This window comes from Anser anser (genome assembly GCF_964211835.1).
Source record: "Anser anser genome assembly, chromosome: 3".
In the NCBI taxonomy this organism is placed as follows: Eukaryota; Metazoa; Chordata; class Aves; order Anseriformes; family Anatidae; genus Anser; species Anser anser.
In genome coordinates, this window is record NC_139722.1 from 90,936,186 (window position 1) to 90,950,591 (window position 14,406).

At 42.5% G+C, this 14,406-nt stretch overlaps 1 protein-coding gene across 5 annotated transcripts in view; it reads left to right on the forward strand.

Annotated features, from left to right (window-relative positions):
* The first annotated feature begins 290 nt into the window (after positions 1 to 290).
* DAAM2 (dishevelled associated activator of morphogenesis 2) overlaps positions 291 to 14,406 on the forward strand; it is a 198,728-nt gene continuing 184,612 nt past the window's right edge. For 2 of the 5 annotated variants that reach the window (XM_083829087.1, XM_083829093.1), the window contains exon 1: positions 1,381 to 1,511. The gene's annotated coding sequence lies outside the window, so the exon portion shown is untranslated. Of the gene's footprint in view, positions 460 to 1,380; positions 1,512 to 3,623; positions 3,703 to 5,794; positions 5,979 to 14,406 lie in introns of those variants that run through there. The other 3 variants (XM_083829089.1, XM_083829090.1, XM_083829088.1) reach the window with 3 other exon arrangements.

A 14,406-nucleotide genomic window follows, 5' to 3' on the forward strand; every position in this document is an offset into this window, starting at 1 on the left:
CCAAAGGTGTAAAATTTACAAATCCCAAAGAACTGCAATCTAGGCTTTACCTAGAGAAACTTTTAGACTGTTCATGCCATAAATATCTCTTAGAGGCTGCCTGACGTCAGAGGATTTGGAGAGAGAGGCTGGTCTGAAACTGAAAACAGCAGCAGTTCCAGTCTCACTGCAACAGTACAGCCAGCGAGAGGAACAGCAGAGGCATTTCTCTATGTGGATTATAGGGCTGCAGAACAGGGAGGAACTGCACAGAGACACAGGCACTACAGTGTAAGTGCAGCTGCTGCAGCAACTCTTCTCATGTTTTTGCTTGTTTTCAAGAACAAATCCCTACAAGTACTGTTGCTTTTTTTTTTTCCCTTTTTTTCTTTTCCTTTCTTTTTATTTCTCCTCTGAAAGATCCCGAAGCCAGCTTGGCAGCACAAGGATTCAGGTTTGGCTTGGTTGCTTCTCCCAAAGGTATGCAGAGGGGCTGACCATGCAGGCTATTGCATGACTCTGTAAATGGTTTGGGGTGACGGGGGACAAGGGAGGTTGGGGAAGGAGAGGGAAGGACGGATCTTTGAAAGACTAAAAAATTAACTAGAATCCATCTCCGTCATGTTCTGGTAGCAGAACAGCAAAATCCCGTATAATCCCTAGGCAAAACCCAACTTCCTTAGTGCATTTCACAATGCAGGATCTCTTTTTTTAACTCTTTAATCCCTTGTCATATTGTGCAGCAAGTAGCTCCTCTTTCCTTATGGGGAGGTCAGGACACTTCCTGGCTCCCTGACAGTGCAGTCCTACCCCACTTCTGTTTGCCAGGCTCCTGATGGTAAATAATCCTAACGTGAGTATAGGATACTGCTTGCTAAGTCTGACAAACTTAGTGCCTTGAGTCTGCAATAGATTGATATTACGGGAAACCACTGCTTCTGCAGAGGAAAGAGGCATCTCACATCCAGAAACTAGCTGTAACAGGGTGACACATGAAGGAGGCAGCTACTGGAATTAAGGTCTCCTTGTGAAAAACCTGCAGAAGTACTACTGCAGACAGACAGTGTAAATCTTAAGGAAAACTAGTGATTCTTTTTTTTTTTTTTTTTTTTTAATACCTCAGCAACCCAGAGATTCCCAATCCTGCCCCACAGGAAGGAGGTGTTTTCAGTGGGGCACTCAACTTTATTTATTTACATTTAAAATTCAGTGCCATTAACCTTACCTCCTTCCACCCTCACCCACCTGGATGCTCCTCATTCACCCCCCGGCAGAGGTGGGAGCAGTTCTGGGGACACAGCTGTCCTCCTCGGTGGCATCTTTGCTAATCAGACCCTTGACAGAACCAGCTGGTTTTCCCAGGTGGGTGGAAGTGTCTGGTGCTTCCTGTGTGAAGCTGACATACTTAGCCAGCACTTGCAGCTCTAGAAAGCTCTTTGCCAGCTAGAGTGTGCTTGCTGTGGGCAGGTGCTGGAAGGAGAGCTGACACCCTTGAACATAAGCATAAAGCTGGGCTGAGAAGCAGGAGCTAAGTGAGTTGCACAATGTAGAGTGGCACGCTGCTTGTAATTGGCTTCAGCCAACAAGCAGTCACAGGAAAGGCTGTTGCAAGTCACTGCTCCCTGGGCTGAGTTGTTTTGTTGAGAGAATAAGTCTGCAAATACTTTTCCCCCTGGAGGTAGCAGAGTAGGTTGCTGGGGCAGGGGGGAGTGAAGGTGAGGGTGGGGAGGAGGAAGTTTTACAGGAATCACCCCTGCAGAATGAAACTGGGCAGAATTAGCTGTCCTGAAAGCAACTGCAGGCACGTCCCTACCTGTGACTGGGTGGTTGATGTAGCCACTGTGCTGGCTGATGTGATGGGGTACCCTTACTGGGCAGATATTGAAGGTCTAATTGCTGCTGGGGGTGCCACGCCGTGCAAAGTGAGGTAGACTGAGCTGGAGAAAAAGCAACCGTACTGAGTGCGTGTAAGGGAGCCTGTGTTCTCAGAGCTGGGATGTACTTTAGAAGTGGAGCCTCCAGACTTGGAAGGAGTTGCTTTGGGGTTTGTGCTGCTTTACCCTGATATATCAGAATCCCTTTCCTCTCCCTGCTTTATTTCTTACCAGATTTTGTTCGCAGTATCTTAGCAGCTCCTTTTCCTAGAAACTATTTTATCATGTTGGCTGGCAATGTGAAAGAAAACAAATCCTTAAAATCTGTAGTAACTTGTTAGGAACCTGTTTGCCCCAGTAAAAGCCTGAGAGCTTTCACAGCTGAGACAAGTGTGTGAGAGCAAAGGACACTTTTATTTAATTCAGCACTTGATGTGTTTCAAGTGCATTGGGCAATTTAGAACTAACAGATACAAAACTGGAGAAAGCTGTGAGGGTGGGAAGAGGGACCAAGGAGGAGAAAATTCCACATTTGTGGTGTATTAAGCTGACTGCTTCCTTTCTGTTTCAGTTTCTCACTCTGTCCTCCACCCTGGAATCCCACTGGGGAATGACACAACCTGCAGGGTGCTGCGAGTTTGGGAGTTCCTTGTGGGCTGTTTAGGGAAGAAGTTACTCTCTCTGGGGAAAGTATGGGAGGGGAACTGGGAAAAGAGTTACCGATCTTGCAGGAGATAAACTTAGTGTCTTATAGGAAGTCATGAGCTGTCACTCAGCATCCTCGAGTTTCGATTCTCTGTATCAGCCAGGGAATTGCTAGTTCTTCCACTGATGGACACTGCCCCTATAGAAGTATACGAAATAATCACAGTGCAGACAGGGCAGATGTCTTTTCAGTTTTGCTTTGTGAAACAGAAAGCAGTTCCCTATTAAAGTTTATGACAGTCACAGTGCAACCCTGAGGTTTTAGAGGTCTATATTATGTGTACTGAAATGCTGTCTCATGGTTTCAGAGAGCTGAATAAGCAAATTCTCTGAATATCTTAGTGGCCTTACCACACTGTATCACTTGTCTGCTGCTGCTGTTCCTGCTGGTTATTTTGATTGTGCTCCTCACGTAGAGCAGAGATCATTCAGTTCATCTTGAAATCAGTCGCAAAAATTTTCCTTACCAAGTCCAGACATGGCATGCACTGACTGCATTTTTTTGGCAGGGAGGCACAACGAGAGCTCGAAGGCATCTCTCAGATAGTTCTGGTTTTGCTCCATCTGCCTTAATTGCCATAAATTTCCCCCAAGGCCCGATGGAATCCCAGAAAACCATCTAGTCACCTCAGGCCAGCCATCTGACCCGCTGTTGAGCAATCAGGGGACACCATTTCCTGACACTTAGGGGAAGGATGTGTGGGAGGTTTGGCTCTTGGTGCTTTAATTGCTATGAATTTTCAAACCTGGGTCAATCCTGTGGTGATCTGACCCTCTCTCTCTTTCCTGCTCTTGCAGCCCCAGGCGAGCACAGCATGTTCCACAATTAAAAGAAAACCGGCTGCTCTAATTTTCATTGCGTGGAACAATTTGTGTGTATTTTCTTCTGCTTTTTGTTGTGTTATTGATTGACAGTAGTGTCTCTAATGCTTTTCTGTTTCACCAGCCATGCTTCCTAATACCCCGCTCCTTTGAAATGATGTGTTTCCAGAAAACTGGTAGTCCTATGACTCAGGATCTATACTAACACGTGGTAAATCTGACTCATTTCTCATCTTTCTGCAGTTCCATTTAACACTGAAGTTCATTCTGTTTGGTACTACTCTGTGTGTATCAGGCTGAGGACTTATCTTCCAAGCTCTGTGTAGGTATTAAATTTCATAGAACTATGTAAATTAGTTAAATGGGATTTATTAGGATGGGTTCTCAGCCAGTGTAAATAGGTGTGGGGGCTCCCATGTAGCTAGGACAAATGTATTTCATCTGAGGATTTGGCTCAGTGCCTTCATAGTGGTAATGAGTGACCTGAGGCACAGACAGTGCAAGCCTGCTGTCATTTGTACTAGTCAAAGTTTTCTGTAACTCTGTATTGTTCAGAAAACTTATTCTAGGCTTCAATTAGAAGTAAGTTCAAATAGCATCAGAATTTGGCCCAGAGAAACTGAGTCCCAAGTTGTGCAAAGTAACCTGTAATTTTGGCTCTTTATTTTTAGTGTCTCGTTAAGGCATCGAGATGCTTGAAAACTAAGACAGCCAAAATTATAAGCTGCTTTTGAAATGCTGGCTGACTGGCTTGGGCAAATCTACGCAGTGGGTTTGATTCTTCTCACATGCTTTTTACAGCAGTGCAACTCTGTGCAAGTCTGCAGAGTTACTGCTGTTTCACAGCAGCAGAAGTCACAGAGGAATGTATCCCATGTTGCCAGAAGCTCCCATGAGCTTTGGTATGTCAGTCCTGTGCTCATATTCTGTTTTTCTTGAAATATTCAGGATGTGCCCTGCTTTCATTTGCTGAGAACCATGTAGCCACATGACCAGGAACACATCACACGCTAAGCATTCCCGCTGGCAATGCAGGCTCAAGATTTCTTAGGGCTGTGTGTTAAATGTGGGCCTGATAATCATCAAACAGGCTTTTCCCTACAAAGTATTTCCCTTAAGCTTTGTGTCCGGTGTACGTGCTGCCCAGATTTCATGTTGCATGTTAGATTTATATTTTCAATTTTTTTCCCATGTGGTATTTCAACACTTGAGATTCTGGCTTCTCCAGTGATTTCTGTGGTATCAGATAATGTCTTCTCGTAGTAGGAGTTTTCTAGTTTGGGGACAATGCTGAGTAACAAACCTGACCAGGAGAAGTGCCTGTGGTTTTTGGATTTAGTAGAAAAGCTATTCTGAGAGTATTGTAGGCTTATACCAGTGATAAGGGTTCTCAGGAGTTAGGAATTAGAGAGACTTCAGGTGGAAAGAGGGAAGTAGATAAGAAAGGGAGGAGATGGAATTTAAGGAGTAGGGGCTGGAGATCAGAATGATGTGTTTAGACTGCGGGAAAATGGAAAGAGAGGTAACCTTGAGGAATGGAGGAAAACTTGGCAGTGAGGGAGGAATAGGCTCCCTCCCTGAATAACAAGTGCTTACTCACTTCCCAGTTTTGCTGGCTTCAAAGTAATAACCACTGCAGTTGATATTACTGGTCATGAGTTTTGAAGTTGACATTTGCTTTCATTCAGAGTATTTTCCTCTTCACTGTGTCCCAAAATGGCTTAAATGCAGGCAATGCTTGTGCCAGCCCATCTCTTCTCTGAACTAACAACAAAGTGTATCTGTGGTACCCAAAAACTCTCCTCTGTCTCCTTGGTATATCACTTTTTTAAGAAGGTATTAACAAGGAAGCATTTTCACTCTTACAGCTTTTATCCTTCAAGTTAGTGAACAAGCCTGATTTGAGGGGATCCGTATTTTGTTTGCTCTTTTGAGGAAGAATGCTTTTAGCTGCTTAAACAGTTGAATTAATAAGCCATGAAGTCTTAAGAGACTGAAATTTACACAGTACCCCATAGGAAAATGTTCATCTTAGAAGTAAGTCATCAGGTCCAATTTTGCTTTTTAAGGTCTGTGCTGAAGATATGTTCCCAGGGAACTTCTGTAAATTAAAAAAGGAAATACGTGTACTGTAGGGAGAAGGAACATTTCTGCCAATGAGCACAATCAAGGTTGGGTTTGATCATGCAAGTCTACATTTCATGGCTTTGATATCATGCAGCAAGACTCCCTTCTCCCAGGACAAAGCTGTGGGAAGAGATGAGAAATCTCAGGGGATAGGTCCACTGGTAGCTATTAAACATGATTATCTGGCTATACTCCCATCTTCTGGTCCTAAACAACTAAAAGGATTGAGCAGGAGTAGGATCAGACTATATATGGTATTTTTGTTTGCTTTCCCTAATCATTTACAGCTGACCATTACTTGGAGATAAGATACTGGTTTCGATGGACTTCTGACCTGAGCCTTTGTAGTCAATTTCTGTGTTCCTGTGGTCTTCAAGAGTCAAAACACTGTGAAGATCCTTTGATGTTTCAGCTGTTCTGTGCAGGCGAAACAGTCATATTCCTGAAATGTGGGCTGAGGAACCTGACCAGGTACTTCATAAACCTTCAGAAACTTATTCACATTTTAGAGCGTCCTTTAAATGTCAAGAATGAGCATGGAGAAACTGTACTTTCACTTTTAGTACTGTCTGTACCTTCTTGCCAGTGAAAGAAAGTGACTGGCAGCTCTCCCTGTTCCCCATTTCAAAACTGGATTACAAACACTGTCAATTTTTTGCAGAAAGGATTTAATTTGCTAACACTCCTCCAGTTATTTTTAGAAATGTTTTGCATTTTCTTTTGAGTTTAAATATTTCTCTAAATCTTAACATTTCAATCAGGTGTACTCATCAATACGATGATTGCTGCTGATATTTTAATGAATAACAAGTATTGTCAGTGCTTCCATTTTCCAGGGAAGCTCAGAGTTTTTTTTTTTTTTTTTTTTTTTTTTTTTTAAAAAAAGAGTTTAAGGCTATTTTTAGATGTTTCAGGCTGGTCTTGAAAAATCATTAATCTATTTGCACGCTCTTGGTCCTAGGCTGTCATCTGTTTTCTTTCAAATCTCAAGAAGGCTGTGACAGAAATATGTGGGAATTCCATGTTGCTCTGCATCAGCCTGCCAATTCTGCTCCTTTCCTTGTCAGGTCAAAGAGAGCAACCTTTTCAAGAAGGAATGAAACTACTGTAGAACCCTATAAGCATCCTTGCCTCTGCTGATCTGTTTGTAGAAGTTTCCTAGACTCTTGTAACATTTAACATCATGTAACATGATTTCCCTCTAACATGGAACTATTTTGTTCCCCAAAAAATTACAACAGTCTAGTTCCTCTCTGAAAACCTGTAGTCAATATATCATCAGCCACTGGATCTGTATTTTCCATTGATTTAAGATCAAGCCCTTGAGTGCAGTGGGTATGGTATGCTCATTAACCAGATTGTTTCTGATGGAGCTGAAGCAATGCTCTATTTAACCAACATAAGTTAAACCATGAGAATATTTTCTTGTCTGCAATCTTACATTATATCAATATGTGAGGATAAAGGGAAGAGATTTTATATAGTTAGCAATTTATTTTTCCATTCAGCAGTTTCCTTTGAAAAATTTCCAAGCACTTTACAAATATTAATGGACTTAGCACTCCATGAAACTGAGGCACAGCTTATTCAGATGCCTGCAACCTGACAGGAGTCTGCACTATTGTATAAACACTCTCATTGCAGGTAGGTTAGACGCCCCCTCCTCCTTCTTATTTTTCAGTTATGTCTATGTCCTCTGACATGTTACTTTGATGAAGTCATGGCAATTAACTAAAATATTATAACACCTTTGTCATTGTTATCTTTTGTCTCCTACCTTTTAGGCAAACCACATATTAACCAAAATTTTACTTCTCCCAGAATGTGAGTATATCACCCTACTGCAAAGGATTTGTACTCCTCTCCTTTCTTTCTTCTCCCCCCAAACCTATGTTCTGGCTCCCCCAAGCATCTATTTATATTTCCCAATCTTTCTCTTCATCCCCTCCACCCTTCATTTAGGCTTTTGCCTGCATTGAGAGTGGTACTCAAAGTGGTACACTTAGGTGCTTCCAGTAATGACTGCTTGTAAGAGACCTGCCCTAGATAGGTAGAATGGGTTTACTTGTTAGATTAAACAGCACAAAATTGCAGAGAGGGTTTGTCAGGGTATCATTCTTCCTTACAAATGTTGTCAGGAACGGAGCCATCCTTTTGTGCAGACAGTCTTGGTTTTCTCACTGAGTCACTGGTTATTAAACTGAGATGCCTGGACTGTGAGTACCCTGCTTAAATCCATTTGGCAGAATCCTGACCCCCTCCAGGCAGGTGACCCCATCAGCATCTGCACAACAGATGAAAGAAAGCAAGATCTTGACCAAACATGAGGGGACTTTAGTCCTTTGCTACTTTTGCAGCCATGTATACAGCAGGAACCAATTAAACTATGTTTCTAACAGCTGAATGCACAGAGAGACAGTTGGTTTTGTTCTCGCCTGTGCTCTGATCTGTCAGCATCCTCCTGCACTGTTATGCAGGGATAGAGTAATAACCATGCTAGGGCCCTGCCAATATGAACTGTCTTCCAACTGTGCCCTACTGAGATATGAACTTGCCCTCCTTGCTTGTTTCATACTTTTACTGCCCCGAGGGTCAGGCATCCCAATGAGTGAATTTCTCTGGCTCTGTTGTAGAGGCCCTGAAATGCGTTGCCAATGCCAGAAGTACAAAGCTTGACCTTAGCCTTTCATCGTCAGCAGGATTCAGGCAGCCTGTGTGAATGTTACAAAGTCTTTGGCACTCACCATTGCTAAGTTATAGGGAGAAAAACAGATGCATTTTCTGACTAGGTGAAATTTTCCTTGGGGGACCCATGAACTGTTTTCCAGCTGTGTCTGGGCTTATCTAGAGTAGCTTCGTGTACCTGCTGGGGGGCATGTGTTAAGCTATAAATGTCCAACTGTGCCCTTTGTGACACATTTTGTGTTTAAACAGAGGCAAAATTTAGCAGGCAACTCCACACTGCCTCATCTCCTGCTTGCTTACAACGTTGATGTTTAGTATGTTCACATCTATTGGGACATCTCCAGAGGCCCATACTCTTTCTGATTTACACGTCTGTTAGTGTAGCTAAACTACTGTGAAATGGGAGCCTTATCTAAGAAAACACTTACTGTAAATACAAACTGGAGTTGACCCTAATATACAACATCAATATTTTCATATTGTATCACTGCACTTTTCATAAAAAGTGGATTAAGAAAGCTGCTTCATCAGACTTGAGAGTTAATTTTACAATTATTGGCCTTCATTTTTTGCAAGATATATCAACAGAGATAACCAAAGGAATGGACTTGCCTGTACCTACAAAATTTAGATTACACACACATTAATATTTTGCTTTTTCTCACTTTTTAGATATTATCCGTAGCTGTATGTATTTTTTTATTCACAGCACATTCTTCAAAGTAGTAGTAGTTATGATCTTTGTAATCAGGTATCAAAGGTCAGGGAGATGATACTGTACCTCTGTACAATGAAATGTCTAATCTGTTATTGTCAGCTGCTTTAAACTAAGAGTGAGAATGGCTGCCTCACTTCAGGCCATAAAACTTAACCTTATTCTACTTCTCACTGGTGATTTGGAAAGTCTTACGTTAATGTGTGACATAAGTGGGATAAATGTTCTGTGGAGTCTGCTGGACTGCATGTCTAGTGTGCGGTGTCTGGGACTGTAGGAAACAGGACGTGAAGACCTTGTTGTCCTATACTCCCATGAATGCACATGACACGGGATCCAACTGAACATCCTACAGCCCCTGGTGACATATGGGAGTGCAGCAAATTAAAATGGAAGCAGATGGTGAAAAAGTCCCCTCTGTGTGTTGCCTTGTCTTGTCTTTCAGGGATGTTGCCTTAAGTCTTTGATCCAAATAGCCTGCTGAGGAAGTATGTCTCTGAGCTATGATGAAACAGCGCTGGGAACTCCGTGTTCAGTTCTGGGTACTCAATACTAAATGGTTACACACAGTGTACGAGGGATAGGGGGAGAGAAAGGCAAACTTCAGTTATCCCTTGGAGTGCTCATTAGTCATGGTCTTTTGGGATTCTTTAGCTCTTTCAGGAATAAATATAATTCACAAAGAAGCTAGAGGGTGCTTGACAATTTGTTGCTAGACTTGATGACAGCACCTCCAGAGAAATAGGAAATATTCTCAGACTTCCATTAAAAATCCCCCTATTTTTATCTCAGGCTTGCTTCTGCTGGCTGGCCACTGCTATTAATTGCTCTTAGGTGTTTGCGTGTGTCAGGATATGTGCTTTCCAATGTGTTATCTGTTTGTCTGTGTACCTGCCCACCTGTTTGTAATGAAGCAGCCCAGGCTGTGTGAATGCATAAGCTGTATCTTCTAGGTTTCCTCTTTAAACTGTGCGGCCCTAAGTTCATGAGTTCTCTAGGTTCCGATAGTTGCATTTGGATTTCTAAAGCTGAATTTTACACCAAATTTTTGGGGGCTTGTTTCTAGGGCCTGCTTTGGCCATTTGATTGGATCTCACACACTGTATCTTGTGAGGCTGATAAGGTGGGGAATGGTGGGCCGTGTGGCCACAGTGAAGCTCCCCAACAAATGTACTGGTGGGTATCACAAAAAACACTTTTCCCAGTTCGGTGATAACTTGAAACAGTCTAAAAAGTCTCCGTGTAGCAAAGATGCCAAACTGGATTTGTTTAGGATCTCTGGACTTCAGTTATGTTCCGAGTGTCCCACGAAGCCTTGGGGTTACAGTCAACATTGTACAACCAGGTAAACACAGCCAGACTTGAGTTTGTTTATCGGTCACCGTGCATGGTTCTTAAAACACCAAGCTAACTTTTACATATTCACTGAGGAGACACAGTAATCACCGCATTATACTAGCGTCTGCGTATCTGACACACCCAGTGATTTGTTTGCAGACTTTCCCACACCCTCAGAGTTGCCACTTCTTAGTTTGGGTCATTTTTAACATGGCTGTGTCAGATATAATTTTCCCTCCAGATATTTTTGGGTGTAGCTGATTGCAGCAAGGACAGAGGATAAGAGAAGACTGCTTCTTGAAGGATGATGTGCAGCTCACCTGAGTTACATCATTAGAGACCATTAGAACATTCCAGGTTTTGTTGTTTTTTAGCTTTGCTTCCCCACACACACATCTACCTCCTACCCATACAGTCACAACTGTTCTTTCTTTCTGTCCTTCTTCCTTTACCCAGCATTGGAACATGATAGTCCTGAGAATCTAATATGGGCCTAACCAGACCTCACCACACTGAACCACGGGGCCAACACAGGCCTTTCATTTTCTTATTGCCATTTGGTATCAGTAGGAAGATTTCATTATATTCCTGTTTCATCAAGCCTGTGTGCTGTATCAAAAAGTCTGTGTGGTTACGTTTATTAGCATTTTACGATTTTTTGCCTTGACTGTGTCAGATATTGGAGGTGTCCAGCTGGCAAATGGTGTCACAGAGCTGACTAAGTGGCCCCTTGTCCTGCCTGCTCTGCTAACTCTGCTGAGCCAAGCAGTATCTGTCAAAGTACATGGAAGGGAAGGAAGGATTTTGTTTACTCAGGCAAACAAATGAGCTGTAGATGGGAGCGATGCTGCTGCTTTGGCCATTAATTACAGGCTGTACACTTCTCAAGTACCAAAAGCTAAGCAACCTCCACCTTTCTTAATACTTGGATGAGAGACCAACGTCTATAGGAAACAGTGCTGGTAATTTAGAGGCTTATATGAACTTTGATGCAGGTTGTTTTGATGCAGGTTTAAGACTGAAATCTGAGAGGAATTTGATATTAATAGGGTATCAAAGTTTCTTGCCTTTGCTCCACAGTGCTTTGGAGCACTAAATTTGTCATTTCGGAGGTAAGGATTCAAGGTTTGTGTAGCAAAATGTGTAGTTCTCAGGTACTTGTCATGAAGTGCACTATGAATGGGACCCAGTTTAATACAGCTGCCTTTTCTTTCTTGTTTCTCTTTGTCTTCTGGCTGCTTGTTTCTGATTCTCCACAGACCCTTACACTGTCCTTTTTCAAAAAGAAATTGATATAGATCATCCCTTGGACTCCACCTCTCTGTGTCTGAGAGTTATGTTCCACTGGGCCAACTGCAGGACCACATTTACAAAAATATTTATTACTTTTCGATCCTTAAGTTTTTACATTCAAATTTTGTACAATTTGTGACGTGGGTGTCCTCTGTAGCTTCAGCTCCAGAAATGGGTCTCATCTTTCTTAAGTAAGATTTAAACAGCTGCACTTTGGCAACAACAGCTATCACTACCTGTGTAGCAGCGGTAACTACCAGCTGAGTAGGGACTATTGTCTGCTACTGAGGTCATCTCTTCCATTGTAGTGACTGTTTTTAAAATACCACAGCTTGGGAGTTGCTTGGAGTGTCTCTTCATGCGTTGGCTTGGCACTGACCTATGTGGCTGTGAGGCAGTGCTTCTTGGTTACTTTCCTGAGGACTTACTGTGATCAGCTCTGTGCGGTACAAGAGATGGGTAAACAATGCAGCAAGCCCTGCTTTTCCATATCTGCTGCACTAAGATTGAGGTTGCCTGGAAAATTCAACAAGCATAGAAAGCAGCATGCTGGAGTAGTGCCACAGCCTCATCCTTCCTTGTGTGTCAGCTGAATTTGCTGGGGAGTTCTGGCTGCTCCTTTGCACAAATACAGTAATTCCTCTGAGCTCTTACTAGCATGCTCCTGTGAACAGGGTGCACCATACTGTGCAAAACCTCCACATACTTCACAAATGTGATCTAGGTTTTTGTCTGAGGTTTGAGCAGAACTTGACAAGTGGTGATTTAGAGCTGAACAAGAAGCAAGGCTGGAGGAGCATGCTAAATATTTTTCTCGTTTAGCTGAGTTGTCTAAACACGGACTGGAGAAGACGAGCTTGCACAAAGCCTTCTGATATTGACTCTGAGTCAGGCATTATTATCCCTCTTTTAGAGAGTCAGAAACAAGAATTGGCTTGCCCATGCCCACACAGAAATGCACAGCTAGAGTCAGCATTACAGCTTGGTTACTCAGACGCACACGGACGTGCACCATGTATCACACTTCTTCCCACCCTACTTGATGTAAAGTAGGGACGCTTCTCATGCAGTGGTCAGGTGCATAGTCTTTGTTCTGCTGCTGTCTTTCATGAGTATGCTTTTTCTCTTTTTAGTGTAATTTTATTTTTTAATCTAAAAGTGTTCATAAATGAAGTAATTCTAGTCAATGTGTTGTGGTTTCATAGCTGTAAAAATACGGCTCCTTGAGCCTGAAGAGTTTGTAACTGTACAGCTTTCTGTTGCTGGCTCTCCTGGACAAACTGGTGTGTACCAGTGGAAAGCGAGAGAGGACATGTGAAGAGTGGTAGAAGGAAAATTCCCTTGCAATAGCAAAGCACAACACTGAAAATAAGAGAACAACCAATGTAACGGAAAGCAGCAAGTTCTAAAAGGTTTAGAAAACGTCAGGTTGGTTGAGACTTATGTTTCCTGTCTGTTGATAGTTTTTGAATGCGTTTGCCTCTCCCTGGATGTTGGGCATAACTGTTTGTGTCAACTTCCCTAGGCTCAGAGCAGAATCTGCAGGCCCTTTCCTTTAAAGCCTTTGGAATTTACATAACCCTGCAATTGTAGCAATGCAAAATGTGGCTCTGGTTACAATAACACCGGTTTAGGGAACGCAGGGGGAGATTGTAGCAGCAAAGGCATAAAAGCAAAACAAAACAAAACCCTACATGCTGTTTTAATTTTCAGCAGCCACGTGAGAACTGTCCTCCAGTTCCTAGCTATAAATAAATCTCTGCCGTCATAGGAAGACAAAAAACAAAACAGTTCACATTCCTCCCAGCATTTTCTTAAGGGTATAAAATAAAGGAAAGGTAAATATTTCAAAAGCAGAGTGTGTCTGTGCTGAGGAATGCCAAATTGGTACTCAAGGGGGTTGATACTTGCATCAAGTGAAAAAATTTGGCATTAAACTGCTCTTTCTCTGCTCCATCTCCACCAGCTGTTTTGAGAAAATCACTTAGGACTGCATATGGATAATGTGCCAGGCAATGCTTCTTAAGCCCCAGGGGTACACTGCCCCAGTGTCAGCTGAGGCAGGAGCTTTCTTTGCGATGAATGAGGACTACACAGAAGCGTGCCTGTTGCTTGTTCTTCTCGGATGTTATATCCTAGTCCTGTTACGTGTTGTGTTAGGAAGATGGGGACTTGGTGCCAGGGTTTTTCCACTTTCCCGGTTACTTGGGGTTAGGCCTGCAGCTTGCTCCTTTGAAGAGATGCAGAATTAATGGGAATGCCCTTCATGCCTTTTCTCCAGCTTTGAATACTCATTTATTAGATTTAACTTGAAGGGCAGGATGGATAGAATGCTGTATAAAGTACTAGGCATATGTTGTAGAACTGGGAGTTTTGTTGCATTGGCACTCTCTAACCAGAAAAAAAAATAAAAAATCATTTGCACATAAGTGATAAAATATAAAGTATCTAGGTCTACAGTACATCTGTTTTCCAGAAGCCATAGCAATAGCGAAAGCTGAAAGAGGGAAGCTTTCTGGAATATACTTGTACTTCTGGAGCAGCACTGGGGAGCAGATTGGGCATCTGAAGATAAATTCTTTGCTTCCCCTTACGGGAAGGGAATATTGACCTGTTATGCTAGCACTGGAGCAGAAGAAAAGGTGGAGGATTAGCTTGATGATTTGGATGTGGCAACAAAAAAAAAAATCTTAATTTAAGGTTTATCTATTCCTCTGACTGCTCAGATGCATGTAAAAATGTTGAAGTTAGTGAAGACTAGTCAAAGAGGTTGCACTTTACTGCTCAGTTTTCTCTTGCAGTGACACATCCAGAATCATAATTTCTCAAATTCACTACACAATTCAACTGGGGATGAACAAATACCAA